The 23,019-nt window shown below is 32.9% G+C and overlaps 2 non-coding genes across 2 annotated transcripts; one reads left to right on the top strand and one right to left on the bottom strand.

The window, feature by feature from the left end:
- Positions 1-11,691: 11,691 nt before the first annotated feature.
- On the bottom strand, positions 11,692-11,763 carry Trnap-agg. Its single transcript has one exon. It is a non-coding gene; the product is annotated as a tRNA-Pro (tRNA).
- Positions 11,764-22,218: 10,455 nt separating this feature from the next.
- On the top strand, positions 22,219-22,290 carry Trnap-agg. The gene has a single exon. It is a non-coding gene; the product is annotated as a tRNA-Pro (tRNA).
- Positions 22,291-23,019: the final 729 nt, after the last annotated feature.

Below are 23,019 nucleotides of genomic sequence, written 5' to 3' on the forward strand. Positions count from 1 at the left end.
TTTGACCGTATATAAGTGTGGTATCATGATAAGAAAATCAGGATCTGATGATAGGATCCCAGAGAAGTCGAGGGAAACCCTCGAAAATCCTTAATAACTTTTTGCTGGTGTACTGATTTTGAATATTTGTAATTTAATAAAAAGCCAATGTTTATCATGTGGTCAAATTTAAATTTCATCGAGATCTGTTTACAACTTTTGGAGTAATATTGATAATGCGTATTTACTTGACTATTTTTTCGTCTACCTACGTTGTATTTATTTATTGTATCGACAAGTATGTCGATGTCATTAAAGTCGGTTTTTTTTTTCGTTTGCCAGCAAACACAATTTTTTTATGTATTACATTGGTTAGCAGTTGCTGGTGTTTCACATCTCATGACCTATTATTATTATATGATTATTATATTTAAATTCAACCTTTTGACAACTGATTTATTTAAATATTTAATAATGGATGAGGAAAATTGGGCACTGACCGAAATTTAGGCAAAAAAATTTGAGGTTACATGGAGTCAAATAAGTCCTGACTTACAGCTTTAATTTAGTTTCGTCATTTTAGCCTGCTGAACTGGTGAACCCACAAGTTACAAAAATATTCCTTTGTATGTAAGGAGGAATACAGCATTCGTGGGAAATGTAGATGATGTAGTTGGAAGCGTGATGAAAACATGACATTTACGTCTATAACTTGATTGTTTGGTTAAGTATCGCTCTAAAATAGTAAAGTATATATAGTATAGCATAGTGCAGACAATAATTTCCAGAGAACCAGAAAATGTTGGCTAAATGTGATGGTATAGTGACTTTTATATATCGATATATCTTATAACACTATCGATAACGTCGAGGGACAGCACTATCATCGTAATCTATTGTAACGATCAGCTATTAAGACGCGCTGGAAAGTGTTTGTGACGGTAGCGAGCGCTCTTCCGTGAAGCCTTATTTACTTCGACGTTAGACGAAGTGAACTCGGGTTTGTTGTTCTTGCTTCATTTATTTTATGTACTTTTTATGATTGCGGAGTAAATATATATCTAATTATATATGAAATTGGTATTGTATTATCTAGTTATATATATAAATGAGAAATCTATGACTGCTTCAAATTGGATTTTTTAATCTATTCGTTATTATTAGGATAAGACTTGCATTAAAGTAATTTTAATAAATATTGATGTCTTTTCGGGAAAAAATCGAGGAATCAGATAGTAGATAAAGATATAGAGTTATGAGAATATCTGCGAGTCAGATTTAAAAAAATGTGTGTGTGTCAGATGTGAAAATGTGAAATGTGTGTCTTCAGATCGACTTCTTAATAGGCACAAAAAGGGTTACTAGTCTAAGAAAAAGATTAATACCATATCAAATGGTAAATAAACTAATCAAATAACGCCATCTGTCTAAGATGGCGTTATTAGAAAAAGTCGTTACACCATCAACTGGATACCTATTGGTTCCGATAGATACCGCATACATTCTTACCGATTCTTCTCAGCAGAATCAACATTTCTAATTGATTACCACAAGGTAGTAGGCTAAGTCCTCCCATGACCGTGGTGGCTATAAGGTATCTGAAACTTCAGGTAAAATCCGAAAAGGCTATTTGATTATAGTGAGCAACATTCGCGTAAACATTAGAAAACAATATGATTACTATACATGATTTATTAAATTTCATAAAGAATAAAAAACAGCCACCCATTACAAGTAAAATATCAGGCGTTATCACAGCAGGAATTTCCTGCTCAAAATTTAGAGCAGCCCGACTGGGGTAGTACCTCGACCTTACAGAAGATCACAGCAAAATAATACTGTTTTCAAGCAGTATTGTGTTCCTTTTGGTGAGTAAGGTGACCAGAGCTCCTGGGGGGATTGGAGATTGGGTCGGCAACGCACTTGCGATGCTTCTGGTGTTGCAGGTGTCTATAGGCTACGGTAATCGCTTACCATCAGGTGAGCTGTACGCTTGTTTGCCGACCTAGTGACATGAAAAAAAAGGCGTGAAAATAAAACAATAGAATTTAAAAAAAGAAGACATATTTTTTTACTATCGAGTCCCGCGGAACTTTACTAAATTTATTCAGCCCCAAGATTCTGCTGAGAAGGGAGATTTTTAATTTATGCTGATCGCATTGTAATAAATTTCCTAGCTAAGTGATTGGTACTTTTTTTAAATTACTTTACAATACTTTCTTAACTACTACTGGCTGTTACGTATAACACAAGCATTAAGTTGCTTACTTTACGAACAGACGACTGTGTGTGTATTGTGTATATATTTATTTATTTATATTACTCACATTTTTTTATCACTAGTCTTATCGAGGCAACACATTATTATCTATAAATTGTACATCATTTCGAAGGCTGAATAGAATTGCATCCGTTGTACATAAATATGAAGTCGCAATATGACTAACGGAAGTAGCGTTATAGCAACACGAGTGAAATAAGACCGCTTAGCTTTTATAGTACTGGCGTCTCGTTGGCGACTTCGCCCTCGTGTGTAACTGTAACTCCCAGTGAAATATAACAGTTGTCGTTCAGTGATAACGTAACATTCTAAAAAAAAAAATGATTTTAAATGCGAAGATAGGTCTTTGCTTTTTAATTTCATTTTTTTAATTCACACTTTCGTAGATCAACAGAAAATGGTAATAATACATGAGATTATGAATATAAATGTTGCAACAGTTTCAACAGGCGGCCTTATCGCTAATACAGCGATCTCTTTCTGGCAACCTTTAGGCAGAGCACTAACGTTGGGAGTTTGGAAAGATGTGAAAAAAATTTACGTAACAGGAATGTACAAAGAAACACATAAATACACATACAGTAGAGAGGAGCTATTATAGAAATGTAATATATTCCGAGACATAAGGATTTTGAGTTAATTAAATATTGAGACTAAGTTAAGATTGCTGGATAACACTGAGTACATTACCTTAGTTTCTAATACATATTTAGATGTAATTTTTTTAGACGTTCGTTCATCATCATCATCATCATTTCAGCCTATTGAAGACCACTGCTGGACATAGGCCTCCACAAGTTACCCAAATGCGTGAACTCATGTGTGTTGCCATAGTCACCACGCTGGGCAGGCGAGTTGGTGACCGCAGGGCTGGCTTTGTCGCACCGAAGACGCTGCTGCCCGTCTTCGGCCTGTGCATTTCAAAGCCAGCAGTTGGATGGTTATTTCGCCATCCGTCGGCTTTATAAGTTCCAAGATGGTAGTTTATGTTATCGGTTCGGATTCGATTCCCGCCCGAGTCTGGGTGTAATATTTGTATTTATTTATTTATATATGTATTATTTCTATGTACATTTATAATAAAAAAAAAACTAAGTATAACAGTCGACTGTGTGTGTATGCTATATATATATATATATATATATATATATATATATATATATATATATATATCATTATCATTTCATTTCATTGTACATATATGTAATATATATAATTGTAAACTTTTTATAAATCATTTAGAATTGAAGAATCTTTTGATATAAATAGTTTAGAGGATCACAAGTTATCTAATTTCCTTTTCAAACTTATCTCATAATGGCTTTCATATCTTAATTCATTTAAACAGGAATTTCGGAGATAAACATAATAATATGGTAAGGCTATTAACTTCTGAGCTATATTTAAAATTAGGATATCACATTTATGAAATTATATAGATTTAAAGTTTGTTCTGTTTGGGTGTCTTCATGTACGATGGATGGGTCAATTAACCTGACAGGTATAAAAACATAACCTGACCTAAAGGGCTAAGTAGCACGAGGAGTTTGTCATATTTTACGGGATCAATGATATGAAACACGAAACGAAATCTTGTGACATCGTTGACATGTTTTCTTTTATATATTTGGTAACTAGCTGTGCCCGCGACTTCGTCCGTATGGAATTTAACAAAATAGTTATTGTTTAGTTCTCAGAGTTATAAAATAAAAAATGTCTGAAATAAAAGTAGCCCAAGTTACGCTTTATTATATCAGCTATCTGCCAGTGAAAGTGTCGTCAAAATTGATTCAGCCGTTTCAGAGATTAAACGGAAGAAACAGACAGACAGGCAGATAGACAAAACTTGTATAAAATGTTATTTTGGTAAATGTACCGTGCATACATCCATATGCATTGAGTAAAAAGCGGTTATTTAAATATTACAAACAGACACTCCAATTTTATTTATTTGTATAGATAAGTGTATTTTTTGTATAATTAGAAATGAAAAAATAACAAGAAAGTTATTAACATAATTAGGTAATATAATTTAATTATCATGTGTTTATATATGAGGTAAATTAAATTATTTTATATTTATATATTTTTACGATTTACGTAAGATTGCCGGTGTAGGCTGGATGAGGATTGCGGAAAACAGGGATGTCTGGCGCAAACTTAGGGAGGCCTATGTGCAACAGTGGACTACAATAGGCTGAGCTACTAACTGACTGTGTTTATATTGTTTCAGACTTTTGTATTTCATTAAAAGTTTCGTCATACTACAGTTTTGCTTATTTTTTGTTAACTTTATTTGCATACAAACTATTGCACAGTAAATATGCACCTGTAAAGACAAATCATACTAAACTGTATGTACAATCATGTACAACCGTACCTTTTACACCAATAATGTTTTTTAACCGACTTCAAAAAAGGAGGAGGTGTCTCAATTCGACTGTATATATATATTAGTGTATGTTTGTGGATAACTTCGTTGTTTTTGAACCGATTTTGATTATTCTTTTTTAGTTAGAAAGGAGATATCTCAAGGGCGGTACCATGATAAGGAGCCCAGGATCTGATGATGCTATCCTAGAGGAGTCGAGGCTAACCTTCGAAAATCGTAGTGGTGACTAGTGCTTTTGTTAATTTTGTTCGTCTACTTACGTTGTATAACTTGTCGATGTAATAGAAGTCGGTTTATTTCGTTTATGTGCAAACACAATTACTATATGATGTGCCGATGGTGGTCTGTAAAGTAAATAAAAAATAAAAACGCTAATAAACAAATAATTACAAGAAAATAATCACTTTAAATAATTGATAAAACAGAATTAAATTAATGTAACTTAAAACTAGACAGACAGTAAGACGATCTTGTCGCTAGGGAGCAATCTCTACGACTTTACGGGTGTAGAAATACATTCAACATTATAAGTAACAGTAAGAAAAAAAGTGAATCAACAACATAAATTTTGACAAATTAGTTTGATTTTAGATTTCATTTAAATTAATACACGCTAGGACAGGTAATATAGAATACAGAGTAGCCGGACTTTGGAAGTACCTTAACTCTACAGATCACATTCAAATACAATCATACTGATCTTAAGTGGTATTGTGTATTTAGGGTAAGGTAGCTAGAGGTCCTAAAGAAGCGTCCTTACGTCCTTTACTTATATTATAGTACCTACTTATTAAAGTTAAGCGAACCATGACCATTCTCATTTGTTCATATATATATATATATATATATATATATATCTATATATATATATATCGTTAAAGTAATCACATACAAGCTCAAATAATCACGAGTGTTATTTAATCTAAATTCAATTGAAATTGATGAAACTGTTTCGTTACAAAACGATTATAACGCGTTTCAATCAAAATGGCTTAAAAACGATGAACAAAGGCTTATTTACCGTTCAATCAATTGGGTTGACCGCATTCGTATAGTGATCTTTTTTTTTCAATCATTCAATCATTTGTTTTTCAGATTGGATAATGGACTCTCGATCGAGTTTTAATATTTCCTTTGAATCGTAAATTAAATTAACCGCTTTTCATTTTCCGATTGAACTTTTAATACTTTGAACACCAAATCGGCGTCAATTGACTAATTTGAAATTTATTTATTTATTGATACGTATCTGGTTATTAAATTATTTATTTGATTACTAGCTATTCCCCGCGGTTTCATCGGCGTTAATTTGAGGAAAAAAATGTACCGAAAATATTATTAAGCCTATTATTTAAGCCTATATGCTTCCTCGGTAAATAGACTATCCAACACAAAATAAAAATTGAAATAAAAAGATTTCATTTCGATTTTATCAAGATAATACATCTTATATAAATATAATATAAAATAAATAAATATAAAAAAAGAAAAAATTAATAAACATTACAACAAACCGAATATTCACGAGAAAATAAAATGTAACGACACAAAAATAATGTTGACGCAAAATAAATAGCGACAGTGGGGAATACAAAAATACGGCTTACACTAATGTGTAACAAACAACAACATTTTTTAAATTTACTTAAGGGAATTGCCCTCGGAGCAATTTTCGTGATTTCCGGCAGATTTGAACTAACATATAAAGCTTATAAAAGAAAATAACACGTAAAAATCTCGAGGAAATTTCAAGCCGTATTCTTTGCTTTTTTATTTCTGTTTAATATAAAATTGATAAATGATAAATTTAGAACGACTGCAACAAAATCGACAATTCTTTTTTGTTCGTTATTTTCAGGACAGGGTTTGTACAAAAGCGATATATTTTTGAAAACTCATTTAGTCATAAAAAGTTCGCAGGGTCAACTAGTAAAAAAAAAAGTGTGTGTACGCTCCGACGCACGACTGGAATTTACTCATTCAGATTAAAATATATTCAGATCTAAATAGGCACAAAAAAGGCTTACTAGTCTAAGAAAAAGATTAATATCATATCAAATGGTAAATAAACGAATCACATAACACCATCTATACATCGATCGATATCGTTATTAGAAAACGTCATAATATATCGGAACCCAACAGGGTTTCGATAGATGGCGTTGCGAGAAACGTAACGAGGTCATTCGTTTAGTAGATTTTACTCCTCATATTTTATTCATACCGGGGGTATTATATGAAAATCGATTATTAATGAGTAAATTCCAAAAAAAACAATATTACCCAATACATATAATGATGCTTGCAAACGAAAAAAGACCAACAGCAAATACACATATATACAATAACTGAGGTAGGGCACAGCAGGAATTTCCTGTTCAAAATATGGAGCAGCCTGACTGGGATCATAATACTGTTTTCAAGCATTATTGTGTCTCTGTTGGTGAGTAAGGTGACCAGAGCTCCTGGGGCAGAGCTCGATTGGGGATTGGGTCGGCAACGCGCTTTCGATGCTTCTGGTATTGTAGGCGTCTATAAGCTACGGTAATCTCTTATCATCAGGTAAGCCATACGCTTGTTTGCCGACCTAGTGATATAAAAAAAACACGGGCCAGTAACACAACGTAGGTAGACAAAAAATAGTCGAGTAAATGCGCATTATTAGTAATAACTCGAAAGTACTTGTCACATCTCGATCAATTTTAAATGGGTATGGTCCCATTACAAGCAGAAGCTTTCGATTAAAAAAATTATCGAAATCGGTTCACGCAGTCAAAAGTTTGAGGAGACATACACTACACAAAAATACAGTCGAATTGAGAATCTCCTGCTTTTTTTGGAAATTGTTTAAATTAGGGCACATTTTCCTCGTCGATTTGAATTAATGAACCTACTCAAGGAAAATTATTGTATATAAAGTTTGTCCACAAAAATCCGAGTCGATGCCTCCAGTACCATAACTAGGTCACCCTGTTTTACGTAAACATTGTACGTGAGGGATGATAGAGTTTAGTGTTCAGGGATGCCAACTCAAAGAACTCTCCCCACCAAAATAAATTAAAAAGAAACGAGTGTGCTTTAGACCGCACGACGTGCGAGTGTGCGATGGACGCAGTTGAGAAGAGTTGTTTAGAAAGTCGACAATTATTCCAGATTAGTTTGCCAAATTGATTGTTATTATATTGATGGATATTACTTAATACCAAGAAGACTTTATTTTTTATGTCACTAGGTCGGCAAACAAGCGTACAGCTCACCTGATGGTAAGCGATTACCGTAGCTTATAGACGCCTGCAACACCAGAAGCATCGCAAGCGCGTTGCCGACCCAATCCCCAATCCTTCCAGGAGCTCTGGTCACCTTACTCACCAACAGGAACACAATACTGCTTGAAAACAGTATTATTTTGCTGTGATCTTCTGTAAGGTCGAGGTACCACCCCAGTCGGGCTGCTCCATATTTTGAGCAGGAAATTCCTGCTGTGCCCTACCTCAGTTAAAGAAAAAAAAAGACTTATACTGATTTTGTAAAGCCTATAACTTTTAACATACCATGGCCATCTTGCACTGTACTAAACTATTAAAATAGGACTAGTAGATAATATAATAATTTTATAAGACATTATGTCTTAAGAAATTTTTCTACCACGGCTAGCAAGCCATGGGTAACATTTTGTAGTTGGCAACACTAACTCAAGACCCTATCTCCGCGGGAAAGCCGACGATCGACGCTGAAAAATGAAGCAATATATTTAAAAGCACCCTCGCCTGTTTTGGTTTATGATGATTTTATCGTTTTCGAATAACATCATGTTTTCTAAATTTCATTGTGAACTTACGATACGGTGAGTTTGATGGTGTTTAGTTTTGTGTTACAGTAGGTGGATATAATAATTTTTTTAGTTTCTACATTCAATTACATATTTTTTTTTAAATAATTCTAAGGTTTTCTTGATATTAATGTATCACAATATCAACTTGAAATTACGAGATTTTTAACCAAAAAAATCAGCTCACTATAAACCAGTGTGGCTTAAACTCTAATAAAATAAAAATAAATAAATAAAAATATTTATTAGTCGGACGAGAAAAGATCTATAATTGTTACTAAAAATAATAAGATAAAGATAAAAGGTTAATAGCTATTGTTAGTAATTAAAAACTAATTGACCTCGTAATATAACATAATTATATGCTCGACTGCAACAGTCTCTGCTATCGGCAATAACCCTAAGACAGTTTTGCGGCAGCCCCAGCAATGCCTTGAAGGCGTTGTTGTACTGTACACGCAGGGTGTTATACGACTTCTGCATATAGCTGACCCGCAGACTGCTCGTATAAATCTTCTACATGAGAGTAAAAGAATTTGACCACCAGAGGGACACAAGCCATTTCTGTACCTCTAGGGTAACAAACAAGCGTATTCCCTAGATTGTAAACGCTAACCAGAACATCGAAAGCTCCTTGCCGCACTTTACCCCGCTGTCAACACAGCTTACCTCCAGGAGCTATTTAGCTGTGAGACTTATGTTAGCTTATTATATGTCCTAGGTGGTCTCTAGGTTTTGAGCGAGATATTCCCTAAAACGTCTTGTCTCATATCTTGTCTGTTACGACAATCCAGACTCACATTTAGTACGATTTTTTTCTTATTATTTATGTAGAAAATATAAAAACGCAGTGTGAAATGACTTGCGGCCCGCTAGACCGACGATCTACGTAAGATTGCCGGTGTAGGCTGGATGAGGATTGCGGAAAACCGGAATGTCTGGTGCAAACTTGGGGAAGCCAGCAGTGGACTGCAATAGTCTGAACTGATTGATTTATATAAAAAAAAAAAAAAAAAAAAAAAACAAAGTATTATTGTACACGTGAAAGTCTCAATGTTAAAACGTCAAATATCAATTGTCTATTACAACTTTCCATTTATATATGCCATGTACATACAGATACTTTATTTTAATTTTTATTATTTTTTTTTACATTATTTATTTGTCTAAATATTGTATATGTTTAGGTACACCTAAACTGTCTACATATATACCATTTCCTTTACCCAAAGGTTGCCTGGAAGAGATCGCTCATTAGCGATAAGGCCGCCTTTTGTACTTAACTCCTGTTTTTATTTTTGTATTTTTGCTCACTCTTGGTGTACAATAAAGAGTTTTTATTATTATTATTATCAATTATCTAAGCATATAAAATAAGATTCGAGGATAATTTATAAATCGTATAAAAATAAACCGCAAAAGAAGTACGGCCACGACAAATAAAGTCCGCTTACAAATTTTCTCATTGCTTTCAAACCCTATTACTTTATTGTACCCCACATCCAAATCGTCTCGAAGAGATCGTTTTTCGACCGATAAAACCTGCTTTGTACGAGTTCTTTCTTATATATATGTATTTATATCTATTGTATGGTTTACATTATATAAAGTAGTTCGGTTCATATTTTCTGTTATCTAATAAAGATATTTACTAGTTAGGTCAATTGATAAATAAAATACACATGCCTTGACATTTTTGATGTGAACTTCTTTAGAGCCGTTGTTATTTGAAAAGTATTGAAACGAAAATGAAATGAAATGAAATGAAAGTTATTAAAGAGAAACAGAAAATATTTTACAATTTCAGACATATAGTTGTAGTTACGTTATAAAATACAGACAAAACAGTATATATGTAAGGAAGCTCTATTTATAATCTATTCATTACGTATTTCCTTAATCCTTTAATCATATTAATTTCTTTTTAAATGCTCGCTTATACTATAAAGAACCTTATTGGTGTCTTTTAAGACTCTTGGATTCATAGACTTTATATGCTTATTTATTTTGTATATGCTTATTTTAAATATTTAATAATATATCTGTGCACTGAATTTTAAACCCCTGCCGCCTAAAGTAGGAAAGTCCTGTATCTTAGGCAGGCAGTGATTCCTCCAGCAATTATAGCACAAGTTAGATATAGGCATGTTTGGTGTTTTGTCTTATTATACAAACGTTTTTATATATATTATTTATATATATATCTTTTATATTTATGACATGTATCTGGAGTGATGTGTGCCTGTCCGCCAGTAAAAGTGTGAGTGAAAGAGAGAGTGAGTTTGTGTATGTGTGTGTGTGTGTGTGTGTGTGTGTGTGTGTGTGTGTGTGTGGGTCTGTGTGTGTGCATTGTATCTGCGAAAATGCATCACGATAAAGAAACAAACACATAAACGTAAAGGAGAGAATGAGATAGAATACATTACACCGTATTTTATATTCTCGGTGAATAAAATCTCTTTTGACTACTTTTCAGAAGTTTCACTTCTGCCGTGTTTGAATTGCATACACCATTTTATTCAATTTTTAACCGACTTCAAAAAAGGAGGAGGTATGTTCGGGGATAACTTCGTCGTTTATGAACCGATTTTGATAATTCTTTTTTATTTGGAAAGGAGATATCCTATGTGTGGTACCGTGATAAGGAAACCAGGAGTTGATGATGGGATCCCAGAGAAATCGAGAGAAACTCTCGACAATCCGCTTAAAATTTTACTGGGTGTACCGATTTTGATGATTTTTAATTTAATCGAAAGCCGATGTTATTGATATTATCGTGTGATCAGATTTAAATTTCATCGAGATCTTATTACAACTTTTGGAGTTATCTTTGATAATGCATATTTACTTGACTATTTTTTCGTCTACCTACGTTGTATTACTTGTCGATGTAATTGAAGTCAGTTTTTTTTCGTTTGCCAGCAAACACAATTAAATATAGAAGAATATATTTATTATTCTAAGACTGTTATGATAAAACCTTGCAGTGCTGCACTATTTATTGTTATTGTTGCACTGCTTATCTGAAACACTATCAGCATCTTATATGCCAGATGTATTATATCTGCTAGTGGTGAAAAAGTCCTCTACAAAATAATTATAATATTCTTTAAATTAATAATAGTAAATTAACTTAAATTCAGACGTTTCCAACCTTATCTCTACAGTATCACATAATATTGGTAATCATAAAAACTACAAAAAACACTTGGGCTCGTCCGGGATTTGAACCCGGGACCTCTCGCACCCTAAGCGAAAATCATACCCCTAGACCAACGAGCCGCTCATATATTTTGTCGAAATAATTATATATGTTTTTATTACAAGCAATCTCCTTTCACTTATGACGTATGATAAGAACATATTATATTCTTTCAGAAATCTGTGATAACAACTATGACTGAAATATACCTTTGAGATATCCAAATATCTGAAAAAACATGTTTAGCAAATATAACATCACAATAAGAAAAACATACATTTTATTGAGGCATTTGCTCAAAATTAACCTTACAGAAAATCACAGCTAAACAACATCGCTCCCAAGCAATGTTGTAAGTATATATACATATAGATATATTGTAGGCATATTATATGTATATATATGCGATCACAACTGTTTGATCGAAATTGTGTATTAGTTAATTTTAAAGCAGATTTTATTTACTAACTAACGACCCGCCCCGGCTTCGCACGGTTATAAAAACTATCAGTGTTCAACTACTATATTATGCATGTATTATAAATATAAACCTTCTCCTGGAATCACTTTATTTAGTAAAGAAAACCGCATCAAAATCCGTTGAGTAGTTTTAAAAATCTAAGCATACATACAACGGGAAGCGTCTTTATTTTATACTATGTAATAATAATGTATGTATGATATAAATCAAAATTTATTAATAGACATTCTAAGTTGACATTTCCAATGAAAGCTTAACCCTGATCTGATTTTCACATATTGACGCTCAACTTAAATTGCTTGAATGATCTGAATACCCAAATACCGACGTTTAACCCTGTCACATTGAACTGAGGCTTTAAGGGTCAATGTAATGTTGGCGAAATGTGATTCGATTAATAATACGGACCGTTGTTTGGTTGCAAATGGAAAAAAATCGACCTCAATTTACATTAACGAGTAATATAAGTAGTCGAAAAAGTAGTCAGTTAAATATGCATCATTACGTTTTTTTATGAGTGTACCGATTTTCATAATTCTGTTTTAATCGATAGCTGGTGCTTGTCGGATTATCCATTTAAATTTGATCGATATCTGATCTAGTTTTTGAGTAATATTTGATAACGCGTATTTACTTGACTATTCTTTCGACTACCTGCTTTATATTACTTGTCGGTGTAATTGAAGTGAGTTTTTTTAACACAGTTATTAAACTTGTAGTAACTATTATCAAGATGTCTATTGGGGGTTCATTTAGTCATTTACAGATTAGTTTTTAAGTTTCCTGTAATAAAGTTTATCGAAATGTAGAAAATGATATCTATATTGTCTTGGATGGTCTTGGTGGTTAATACATGTAATAGATAAACATATCACAGCAGCCTTTCGCACTCCACTACTGGACAGAGGCCTCCACAAGTTCACGACAAAAATGGCGTGAACTCATGTGTTTTGCCCATAGTCACCACGCTGGGCAGGCGGGTTGGTGACCGCAGGGCTGGCTTTGTCGCACTGAAGACGCTGCTGCCGTCTTCGGCCTGTGCATTTCGAAGCCAGCAGTTGGTTGGTTATCCCGCTATCGGTCGGCTTTTTAAGTTCCAAGGCGGTAGTGGAACTGTATTCATACATGATAAATATTTCGAAAACTTTTGAAATGTAATTGATAACTGACTGGATTCGACTATACTTAGTTCTGCTGAAAAGATTTGAATGAAACTAGCACGACATAAGATCATAGAAGCAAAGTCGCTGGTTACATTTGACCTTAAAATTCAGTACCGTTCTGTAATGTAATTAGTTCTTACGGAACTAAATAAAGGACAATATAATTACGATTTTTAGTTTTAAACGTGTCCATCAGGAGTGCCGCGCTCAACCTCAACAGACAATCCTTAATTTAGTCAAAGATGTTCAATAAAAAAGGAGGTCAGAAAAGTTTGGCATATTGTGACAAGTCATGATCTGCCTAGCATCACATGTAGGTATAGGTAAATCTAATGTACCGATATTAGGTATTAAAAATTTTAATTCAAAATTATATGGTAATAATTAAACACAAAAACACGATACTGGCTATCTTAATGAAAGTATAGAACTGACAAAATTACAGGTATTTTTTATTTTATTTATTCAGACTAATGTTTTTTTTTTCAAACATCAAATCCAACCTTACATGCCAAGTACTATGTATTTTTTATATGTAGACACAAGAAATATGTATTTCTTTTTACAAACTCTTGAAACCAAAATCTCTCTCTCTCTCCCACCTCATTTAATTTCTACTTATAAAATACCCGATAGTCTATCAGTAACTTACATAAGAGATTAAAAATATTACCCGTGAATATACACTATCCAATATCCTAAAAGGCCACCCCGTAATTGTCCAAGCGTATTAGGGTTTAATTATTTATCCAGTTTAGTCAAATATCTCGATTATTCGGTCGAGTTCTGGACTGTATCCAAATTAATAATTAATTAGTCAATTATACGATGCTTAAATATACATCTCATAAACAATACGATATTCATTTTCGTCGCTTATTAACGAAACGTGCTTAATTGGAATTACAATTTATACTTTAACAGTTAAACAGTTTGCATAAACAAATCTTGCAAACTTATAATTCCAGTCCTCCTAATTAAAATAATTAATGTAAAAATTTATATTTTTCGTTGACAGAAACAATGTCTGCAACTTAATCAAAGTAAGATTCAAAATTATATTAAAACTCACAACCTATTAAATGTCTTAAATTACAAAAAATTATAATATTCAAAGTTAAATTTATAAACGTTATTATTATTATCATTATTATTATTTGAACCAATCAAAATATATTTTTTTAAACATAAAGGAATTATAAATAAAATCATAAATAAAATTTTTATCATTTAAATTAAATTTTATCTCTGAAAATAATAATTCTTTGTTTTTAATGAATTAATTATGAATAAAGTGAAGCTAATAATGTTTACGAATGTAAATTCAGCAAAGTAGACTGGCTAAGAAACTCCGTAGTTACTTACAAATAGAGCATTTTAAGCGGGATTTTAATCCGTGTCCATCAGTCAAAGAAAAATTAATTCATTGGTTACAAGTAACTCACATTATATCACATACAGCGTACATAGACAGAAATGGAACCTAACTTTGATACTCGTAGTATCAAATGTCAAAGAAATACAAACAAAAATTTCTAAATAAAAAAAAAAAACAAAGTCAAGAATGAGAGTAATCCATCCTTCTGAACTAAAATTTATTACTTATTATTTCTTATAAAATAAAAATAAAAACATCGTCGAATAGTCAATATTCCTGACCTCAAATCGAAGTCAAACTTGTGCAAGAGGATTGCTGAGAAAATTTCTTACCAACAAAAGCCAGATGATACGTTTACACAGACACTTCAATCGTGTTTTATGATATTACTGTTATATAGACAATATATATATATATATATAATTAGTCAAGGTAGCTTCATTAAAGTTTATATCAATGATATTAATGTAATATATAAAATTCTCGTGTCGCGGTGTATGTAGTTAAACTCCTCCGAAACGGCTTGACCGATTCTCATGGAATTTTGTGTGCATATTGGGTAGGTCTGAGAATCGAACAACATCTATTTTCCATCCCCCTAAATTTTAAGGGTAGTCCACCCCTAAATTTTTATTTTTTATTTTTAGATAAATTATTTATTTTTTATTTTATTATGATTAGGCGTTGAAAAATACAACCCTAAATTTTCACCCTTCTACCACGAACCCCTATTTTTAAATAGCGTTTAGCGGCAAGACAACGTTTGCCGAGTCAGCTAGTTTACGATATAAAAAGTTATATTAGTTTTTTTTTATCAACGCTACGAGCGAAAAGCCTAGTTTGTTACAATGTTAAAAACACAGAAAAAGAAATGTCACTGGTCATTATGTGATTAATTCGGGTACGATATTTCGTTCAATGTCTCTTTTTTTTTTTCGTCTAGATGTAAGCCAGAACATAGAATGAGTCAACCTAGATATACCTTTGGAGCGAGTCACACTAAATGCGTTACAGCGTGATCTTGCGGGATTAAGTATTTCAAAAAAGGAAGAGGTTCTCAATTCAACTGTATTTTTTATCTGTGTTACCTCATAACTTTTTTTAATACGCGATTAATATAAATTATTCTTTTTTTAATCGAAGGCTGATGTTTGTCATTACCCGTTATATATTACTGGCCGAAGTAATTGAAGTCGTTTTTTTTTCGTTTGCAAACAAACACAATTATATTTTATTATTGTTACCGTACTCGTAATAAATCAAAGCGTGTACATAAATGATACGACGAGAATAGTATAACATACAATGATACAGCACATGCAATGATTCAATGTGACATTGTACACTAAATAATTACGTGACGTTACTTGGCCCATGTATGTACATTATTTTAGGTAAAGGTAACTTAATGGGCTCTAAACATTAAATTCAATTTACGATTTCTTTGACCGACTTACAAGTTAGAAGCGCTTGGTCACTTTTCTTTTAACTGATTTCAAAAAAGGAGGAGATTCACAATTCAACTTTTTGATGATTCATTTTTCATCCAATAGCTCGTATTTGTCGTGTGGTCCTGTTAAATTATAAACAGCTAACGGCTTCTAAGGTTTTGAAAGTCAGTCAGTGATTGCAGTGTGTGTCGCGTTTCGTCTGTAGGGATCTTTAGTCTTCAGTGCTTGTTAATGAAACGCAAATAATAAATACCGTTTGTGTTGACAAAACTGATGACGTTACTGAGAGACTCTTGATGGAAAGCGAGACAGCTGAAATTAATTATCACAGATTTGTATCCAGGGCAAGTACTTACAACAGTCTACATAATATCGACTAATATTTAAAAAAAGACATTCGAATTGTGTTTGCTCGCAAAAAAAAAACAATTTCAATTTAGTTTGACAAGTAATACGTAGTTAGTTGAATAAATAGTCAATTAAATACCCATTATTATAAATATTAAAAAAAAACAGTGTGGTGTCATGGGACAGAAGTTCCTTATTATAAAACTAGTTGTACCCGCGACTTGGAATCCGTGTGGACTTTACAAAAGTTATTGTTCATTTCGCAGATTTATAAAATCAATTAATTTCTAAAATAAAAGTAGCCTTAGTTACTTCTTATTACATCATCTATCTGCCAGTGAAATTCTCGTCAAAATCGATCCAGCCGTTTCAGAAATTAGCTGGGACAAACAGACAAATAGATAAAAAAAAATTTAAGAAATTTTATTTAGGTATATGTACCATGTATACATCCATATGCATTTATTAAAAAGCGGTTATTTTAATATTACAAACAGACACTCCAATTTTAGTTATTTGTATAGATATTAATATCAAGTTGTATTAGAGGTATGAAGAAAATAATTATTCGGGTATAATTTTTTAATTATGATTTCTTATTGATAAAAATCAAAAAAACTACTTTACAAAATTATTTTAACACCTTTAATTTTTTTATTTTAATATAATGAAATTATTGTTAAAATTATTTATTTGTATTTGGTATTATTTATTATTAATGTGATTTTATTATTGTATTGTTGTATTTTGCAAATTGTCGTGATATTCATTATTTTTTTTTTAGTTGTATTAGTGTTATAAGAATTGTTTAAGAAGGATTGTTTTATGGGTCAATTGTTACCTGAAATAAAGAAAAATATTATTATATTATTATTATATTATTTACAATGATTTATAAAAATATATAATAATCATCGAATGATATAGCAATAATAGTAAACTGCAATAATAATAACAATGATCACGTAGACTATACATTAGACACTGTATAGCCATCATACATAGACTATACATAAAAATCTTACGCTTTTTTTTAACATTACAGACGTTATTTACCGACTAGGGCGCTCTGCAATGCCCCATAAGGAACTTCGTTCCAAAAATAATCGTCGAATCTCGTTCAAGTTCAAATGAGACCATACGACAAACACCAGTTTTCGACTAAAAATTTTCAATAAATAAACATTAAACCGAAAGCCGACCTATAAAAACGCTTAGAGTGGTTTTGTACATCATATGACGTGGGACTTCCCTCACAGTACAAACCCTCCATTGGCCAATTTATTCCAATATTCTCCGTTTTCCCACAAAGCTATTAGTAGATAGGCGGTATTTCGTAAACAGCTTGGGAATAGCTCATAACCCGGCAAAAATATAGGGACACTTAATTTGGGAAGCGTGTGGTTCCCAGGAGCATTACCGTGGTGAGGTACAAGAAAAATGTAATTTTAGTATGTATTCCTACATAAGTTTATTCAAACAGATTTCAAAGCTTCGAATCATCATTTTACAAATTAAATTATAACTAATATTTAAAAGTAAAGCTACCACCTATTCAGAGTGTAGATTCTGCAGAGAAGAACCGTAAAAAACTGCGCAGTTAATCTTTTTAAAAAAAGCGTGTGTTTACTTGTACGTGAGAAGTTTTTTATGTTTTTAATTATTATTTTTTTATTTTATTAGTCCACAGAACCGACTATAATCATTTAATATCTAATATGGTAAAACCGGGAGAGATGCCGCAGTGGGATAGATGCCTCATGTTCTAAAACCCTAACATCCCGAACTCACAAATAAAAATAATCGCATAAGTAGGAGTCGAAGTCACCCCGTACCTCAGATATCCACAAATATTCGTGTGGCAAGGACGGGTTTGGCTCCTGTGTGTAATTGTCTCCGTGGCGAAATTTACAAACACGTCAAAGTTTTAAAGGTTAATATTTAAGGTTGTATAATTTTATAAATAGTGATAAATTCCGTTATATTTTTTATCACGTCTATATACTGGGTCATTAAGTCTGTATATAGTTGTAAATAGATGCTATTTTGTTTATCATTTATTTAAAAAATACGTGGCCATCTATCCCAATCACAAAGGATAGTTGCCCTGATTTTTTGAGGTATAGGTGCCCTTAATCACCATATACATAGTAAGTTTATACGTTTAATTTTTTTGTGTCTGTTATATTTTTTATGTATTTACGTATATTTATGTTTGCATGTTTTACTGATTCTAGCAGAACTATGCCACGAAAATATAAACGAAAGGAAGGAATGCGAGCTCGAGTATGTTCTTGGACTATAGAAAACCTACAGTCAGCTTTCGATGAGAAAGTATGATTGTGCAATGTGCATGTTGACACTTGATATGAAAATTTTAGACCAACAATTAAGAATTTATACTTTTGTTGAATAAATGCTTGTAAAATTTATTTAAATTTATATATATATTCTAATTATAACAATTAAAAGATATAAAAAAACACAAAATGTTTTTCATTACTATGGCCCATGTTTCTTGGAGACAATCGATGTTTTAGGAGTAGAACTACCTAACATTTGGTTTGGGTTTTTCGTTTACACGGTTTAAAGGGCATCTATCCTACTCACTATTTTCGTGGTGAGGCAACTATCCATATCGGTAGGCATCTATCCTAAAAAAAAGGGTTCACGAAAAGCTAATTTCTGCTTAATCTGCATTGGGTAGGTTAAAAAAAATAGTAATAATTCAACATAAAGGATTGAACTAGCTACATCAATAAAAATTATTCGTATAAAAATCATATTTTTAAAATTAGGTGGCTATTTCAAAAAGTGAGGCATCTATCCCGGTTTTCCCCTATATAAAATTCTCGTGTCGCGGTGTTTGTAGTTAAACTCCCCCGAAACGGCTCGACCGATTCTCATGAAATTTTGTGTCCATATTGGGTAGGTCTAAGAATCGAACAACATCTATTTTCCATCCCCCTAAATGTTAAGGGTAGTCCTCCCCTAATTTTTTTAATTTTTAGATAAATTGTTTATTTTTTATTTTATTATGATTTGGCGTTGAAAATTACATACGACCTTTAATTTTCACCCTTCTACCACTAACCCCTATTTTTAAATAGCGTTTAGCGGCAAGACAACGTTTGCCGAGTCAGCTAGTAGACATATAAAGTAAATTACAAAGTGTAAAGTATGTATGTACAATTGAGTCTACTAGATGCGGATATAGCATGCATTACAAAAAAAAAAACTAAAATAAGTTATACTTCATTGGCTAGCTAACTTCACATTGCTAACTTCTTCGTTGACTAGCTGTCGGGTGTCGGTTTTTTTCGACGGTGTGCGCGCGCATCGTAAAAATTTACTCTCATAATTTTTCACGCCAAAAGAAGTATAAATTCAAAAACAAGATATATTTCTAGTTTATGACTAGTTCATATCCAAACATTAGTATTTAATTATATTTTAAGTGCGAAAGTTTGTGTCGAAAATGAATGGATGTTCGTTACTTTTTCTCAAAACTCGTAAACTGATTGTAAAGAAACTTGATACATAGATATCTGGAGATACAAAATAAGTCACATGCATCTTTTTGTTTCGACATCCGCAAGAGATCGGAAGTCATGTGGATAAAACCGCGAGGTGCAGGTTGTACAACTAGTTCGGCGAACAAGATGGTATGCGATTACCGTAGCCTTAGACGTCTACAATACCAGAAGTATCGCAAGCGTGTTGCCAACCCTATACCCCCAAAAAAAAAACAAAGTGAGCCCGCTCATACAGTTCGGGTAATTTGTATTTATTATATTACTAGCTGCCCGGACACACTTCGTTCTGTCAAAAGTAAATATATATTTTTTTCATTTTATTTTTTTTAGTATTAAAACCTTCCGTGGGCCTTAACGAACATACATAAAAATAAATTAGCCGAATTGGTCATGCTATTATATAGTTAGAGATAAATCGATAATATCCATTGATATATTATAGATACTAGCGACCTCTGTCCGTCCACACACGATAAGTATCATATACTAAAACCTTTTCCAAAACACTCTGTTTCTTATGGTATAAGTATTATTCCAATCGGTTCAGTATTTTACGCGGTGTAATTGAACAAACAATCGGCTCTTCGTTTATTAGTATAGATAGATATGGTGGTAATAAAGATAACATAAGCTCTCTAAGCTAGGCGATAAAATTTTGAAACTATTGAATTTTTATTGTAATAGACTTTTGATCAATCCTGGTTTGCGTGGGTGTTACATGATTATTGACAAACTAAGCCTGAAGATTTATTCCCTTTTTATAAACTAGACCAATAACTCGACTATCTCGTTGGAGCAGTTTGTAGTGGCCCTGCTTTCTGCTCCGCGGGTTGTGGGTTCGTTTCTCGCCTGTTTCTGGGTGTAATATTTGTATTTATATATTTCATCATCATCATCATCATCATTATAGCCTACCTATACAGTCCACTGCTGGACATAGGCCTCCACAAGTTTACGCCAAAAGCAACGTGAACTCGAGTGTTTTGACCATAGTCACCACGCTGGGCAGGCGGGTTGGTGACCGCAGTACTGGCTTTGTCGCACCGAAGACGCTACTGCCCGTCTTCGGCCTATCTTTTTCAAAGCCAGCAGGAATATTACATTTTTATATTTATAAATGTAATATTTCTGTGCATAGGTATTTATCAAAAAAAATGTAATAGTAGTACTGTATCTATCAAAATAATTTGCCCCACTCCACCAATAATTAGTGATTTAAATTCTGAATGTCATTTATTTGTATTCTTTTAGTGTTAAATTTTTAACTTATGTGTGTTTTTTATTAGATAAATTTAATCTATACTAGGTATATAATATTACACTCGTAACAATGCGTTAGTGCAACGGTCACGACACTGGTTTGTGGCTGTTGCGCTGGCGATTGCGGGTGCAATCCCCGCACATGACAAACATTAGCATTGGCCATGCAAATGTTTGCCGTGATCTGGGGATACAGTCCTTGTGGGTCTCACCACTGTGCCTCAGAGAGCACGTTAAGCCCTCGGTCCCGGATGTTATCATGTACACCTGTGATAGGTATTTTTCTTTCCACAAAATAACGCGATCGAAACCGCGCGATGCAGCTAATATACATGTATTTGCTCTTATCATATTTCAGTACCCGGGTGACCGAGCTAAGCTCGGTATTTTTAGTAAATCGTGTTTTTTGGAAATCATAAAGTATAAATACGAATTACATATTGATAAAATATGAATAATATTTTTCGATTTTACCGACATAATAATAAAAAATAAGAACAGTCTATTTAAATAAAAAATAACGAATGCAATTAGAAAAAGAAAAAGAAAAAATAATTGATCAGGGACATGGGGATTTGAACCATGATCTTCTCGGTTGATCCCGAGCGGCAGATTTCCCACCGAGCTATTGCAACTACATTGACTTATGCGAAATTTACCTTCGTATTCTAACGATATTTTTTTCAATTCCTAAAAACAGGGATAAAACGACATTTCCTGAAAATGAATCCTAGCTAGATAGATTTATCTCCCCCGAAACCCCCTAAATACTAAATTTTATGAAAATCGTTGGAGCCGTTTCCGAGATTCAGATTCTATATATATATACAAGAATTGCTCGTTTAATAGTATAAGATAAGTGAAAGGAGATTGCTTGCAATAAAAATTGATACAATTATTTCAACTAAACATACAAGCGGCTCGTTGGTCTAGGGGTATGATTTTCGCTTAGGGTGCGAGAGGTCCCGGGTTCAAATCCCGGACGAGCCCAATATGTTTTTTGTTTCATTTTAATTAATTGATAATCATGGCCTTTGTGATTTGAGTAAAATCGAACCTTGATTTCTACATCTTCAAAATTCTTTTGAAATTGTAACCTCAAGTGCACTGATTTATCACTGTCTTAGAATACTCTATGTAAAATTATGTATGCTGTCTTAGAACTGGTAATCATCATACCCATTATTATTTATATCATTTCAGCCTGTTATAGTCCACTGCTGGACATAGGCCTCCCCAAGTTTTCGCCAGACATCCCAGTTTTCCATGATTCTCATCCTCTAGCCTTCACCGGCAATCTAACATAGGTCCAATAGGCCTGAGAACATCCCACATTGTGTTTGCCAACACGCAGTCTATTCTCCATGATACGTCTGGTCCAGCCATCAGTCCTGCGGCACAGCTAACCAGCCCACTCCCACTTCAGCTTGCTATATGCTGTGGGATATGTCGGTTACTTTCGTTCTCTCTCGAATATAATTAACTAGTAATAATTATCAAAAACAACTATATCTGTCGTGGTAAAAGTAATATATATTATTATATCAAAGTAATATATGTAATCCGTTTTCCAACGAACTATAACTTGGGTATCTTTAAATCAAGAGTGAATAGGCATCTTCTAGGCAAGCGCGCACCACCTTAGGCTTCATCTTCACTTGCCTTCAGGTGAGATCGCAGTCAAGCGCTAGTCTATATATATTAAAAAATAATAATAAA

This window comes from Melitaea cinxia, chromosome 16 (genome assembly GCF_905220565.1).
Source record: "Melitaea cinxia chromosome 16, ilMelCinx1.1, whole genome shotgun sequence".
Classification (NCBI taxonomy): domain Eukaryota; kingdom Metazoa; phylum Arthropoda; class Insecta; order Lepidoptera; family Nymphalidae; genus Melitaea; species Melitaea cinxia.